Source organism: Kogia breviceps, chromosome 1, assembly GCF_026419965.1.
Source record: "Kogia breviceps isolate mKogBre1 chromosome 1, mKogBre1 haplotype 1, whole genome shotgun sequence".
In the NCBI taxonomy this organism is placed as follows: domain Eukaryota; kingdom Metazoa; phylum Chordata; class Mammalia; order Artiodactyla; family Physeteridae; genus Kogia; species Kogia breviceps.
Window position 1 is genome coordinate 176,501,783 of NC_081310.1, and position 3,429 is coordinate 176,505,211.

A 3,429-nucleotide genomic window follows, 5' to 3' on the forward strand; every position below is an offset into this window, starting at 1 on the left:
TCCCCTGTTGTGGCATTTTTTTTAAGGGGATGTGGGCTAGTAAAATGACATTGAATTCTGGATCTGACATTGAATTCTGGATCTTGTGGTCACTGGAAGTCGTGAGAAGGCAGGAAGGTCCAAGTGTATGTTCATCAGAAGAGCCTGCACTCTCTTGACCTTCAGCTGATGTGCAGGATTTTCTTGAGCCCAAGGACAAGGCAGCTTGGTCTAGTGGAGACCAGCACTGTGCTTGGACTTCAGGGGATGTACGACGAATCCCAGCCAATCATCCACTCTGCTCCTGTTTCCCATGTGAAAAAGAGACTTGGTGATGCCACCTTCTCAGACTCACTGGCAGTCAATGAAATTTATAAGAAGAAGCTTCTTGCTTGGTGCCTGGCACACAACAGACACTGGATAAATGCTCGTTGGAACTGAGGATACACAGAAAAAAAATACCTGCTTCTTGCCAGGCTGGATGATTACTGAGCAGACGGTTGTCCGCAGCCTAGAAAGCCAGTGCTTCTAATCCCTAAGCCAGATTCTTGGCTGCCTTTTCAGCTGCCTCTATAGTATTCTTGGTTGCTTTGTAAATCCATTTCTTCCCCTGCAAAAATGAGCTGAAATCATTTGTCCAAACTGAAGCTCTCACGCTGTTTGGAAGGGCTGCCTTTGCTCGTGAGGTTTCTGAAAAATGACAGCTGTCCTGAAAACAGAGGAAGCTGGGCTGGAAGCGCTGTCCTTCTCCAGGCAGGTGCTCTTGCTCTGGAGGGAGTCAGGGTTGTCCCTGGCATGTGAAATCCTGCCCCCTTCCAACTCCTCCCTCTGCTACTCCACCACTTCCCCCACCTCTACAGAGGCATTTTCAGGTGTCAACATGACTTTTTTGCCCTGACCTTTTCATCCCCTGAGGTATTAAATAAATGCTCCATGAAAATTTTCTTCCCGTCCGTCATCATCGTGGCGACAAACTGGGGGAAACCTTTGTCAGAGGCAGCCTGGGAGCACGCATAGTATGGTTGGAAAGGATAAATTGAAAGAAGACCGGGTGAGCTGTTATTCACTCACTTCTTCGGGCTTGGTCTCCTCATCTGGAAACCGAGATTGGCTGAGGTAAGAGTCGCCACCATGCAGGGAGGGCTGACACGCCAGCTACTGCGCAGTGGCCTCACACCTACGACCCCACGAAGCACCCTAGGCGGTTGGAGGTGTCTTCTCCTATCGCACTCGAGGAAGCCTAGCCTCAGAGTGGTGGTGGTCACGTTCCTGAGGGCACCGTAAGAAGCAGAGTCGGAACTCGGTCTCCGACACCAGAGTCTCCCCTTGACCTTGTTGCTGAAGTCACTGAGTGACTTGGCACCGCTGCAGCAGAAAGGGCTCCTCCGGATGGGTTCTTTCTCACGGACGCCCACACCACCGGAGCTGATGTGGGGGAAACCATTGCCAGTCTGAGGACCCAAGGTGTGTGCTTAGGATTTCGTGTGCATGAAATGTCGCAGACAGGGCAGGGTGAAGAGCAGCCTTGGTCCTCAGGAGGCCTCACCAGCCTTTTCTCAGGAAGACAGCTGAATGAGTCAGAAGACAGACTTCAGCAGCAACTCCTCCACCACCAGCCCTCTGGCAAGTCACAGCACCTCATCAATTGAATGGGAATGATCCCCACCCCTCAGATGTGCTGACAACACTGGTGACCGAGACATCCACGCGGGCCAGGATGCCCGGCACACAGCAGGTGCTCAGTGTATGCTGACGGAGTTCAGAGAGAAAATGTGTGTGTTGGCAAGAGCTGTTGCCTTCCCGACTCAGGAACCAGGCTAGGTTAAGGATTTTTTTTTTTTTTTTTTAACTTAGGTATACTTGATTTACATGTTGTGTCAGTCTCTGCTATACAGCAAAGTGACTCAGTTACACACATAGAGACATTCTTGCTTTATATTCTTTTCCATTATGGTTTATCCCAGGAGATTGGATATAGTTCCCTGTGCTCTGCAGTAGGACCTTGTTTATCCATTCTAAATGTAATAGCTTGCATCTACCTACCCCAAACTTCCAGTCCATCCCTCTCCCTCTCCCCCCTCCCCCTCCCCCTTGGCAACCACAAGTCTGTTCTCTTATGTCTGCGAGTCTGTTTCTGTTTTGTAGATAGGTTCATTTGTGCCGTATTTTATTTTATTTTTTAAGATTTATTTACTTATCTATTGTTGGCTGCATTGGGTCTTCATTGCCGCACGCAGGCTTTCTTTAGTTGCAGCGAGTGGGGACTACTCTTCGTTGTGGTGCACAGGCTTCTCATGGCAGTGGCTTCTCTAGTTGCAGAGCCCAGGCTCTAGATGCCCAGGCTTCAGTAGTTGCGGCATGTGGGGTCAGTAGTTGTGGCTCACAGGCTCTAGAGCGCAGGCTCAGTAGTTGTGGCACACGGGCTTAGTTGCTCCACGGCATGTGGGATCTTCCCGGACCAGGGCTCGAACCCGTGTCCCCTGCATTGGCAGGCGCATTCTTAACCACTGCGCCACCAGGGAAGTCCCCTGTGCCATATTTTAGGTTCCATGTCTAAGTGATATGATATGGTATTTGTCTTTCTCTTTCTGACTTACTTCACTTAGTATGATAAACTCTAGTTGCAAATCTCATTGCTGCAAATGGCATTATTTCATTCTTTTTTATGGCTGAGTAGTATTCCATTGTACATATGTATACCACATCTTCTTTTCCATTGTACATATGTATACCACATCTTTGTCCATTCATCTGTCATTTGACATTTAGGTTGTAAGGATTCTTAACCTGAAGATCTCCTAGAAGTCTGTGGACCTCTGAAATTGTATGCAGAATTCTGTGTTTTTGTATTTTCATAATTAGGTTCTGCATACATTATCTTATTTATTCTTCTCAATAACCATGTGGAAGTAAGTACTATTATTATCTCCATCTTATGTCTATGCATTTTGAGGCTCATACACCTGTGAATGGCTGAGCCTGGTCCATGGCTCCACACCTCAACCTCTTGCCACCGCACCAATTGTTTTGACACTTTGCTGGGAGAAGGGAAAGATTCTCAAGGCACTCGTGCAATATGGAGCAGCCTGAATGAACAGAGCAGAATTCGAGTAGGTTTGCTCTGGCACAGTGAAGGGCCTGGGTCAGGAGCGCTGCCTCAGGGTAAGGCCGTTCTCTGTGTCGTTTTTCTTTCTTGCTTCCTTGCTATGGGCGTGAAAGCACCAATGGACTGGATTTGCAAAGCTCTTAGAACCACCCCTGGTCCAGAAGGACGAATTACTGTGGGAGAGAGGAGTCAGTTCCCCCCCAGTTCTGGAAAGGGTGGCAACGGGAGGCTCTGCCTCTCGGTCGTCCCTCTCAGGCTGCAGCTTCATAAGTCTAATGGCATTGCGTTATTCATAACCCCAGAGGGAGTGCTGTGCTCCTGACATCTTGGGAACGTGGCAGCCC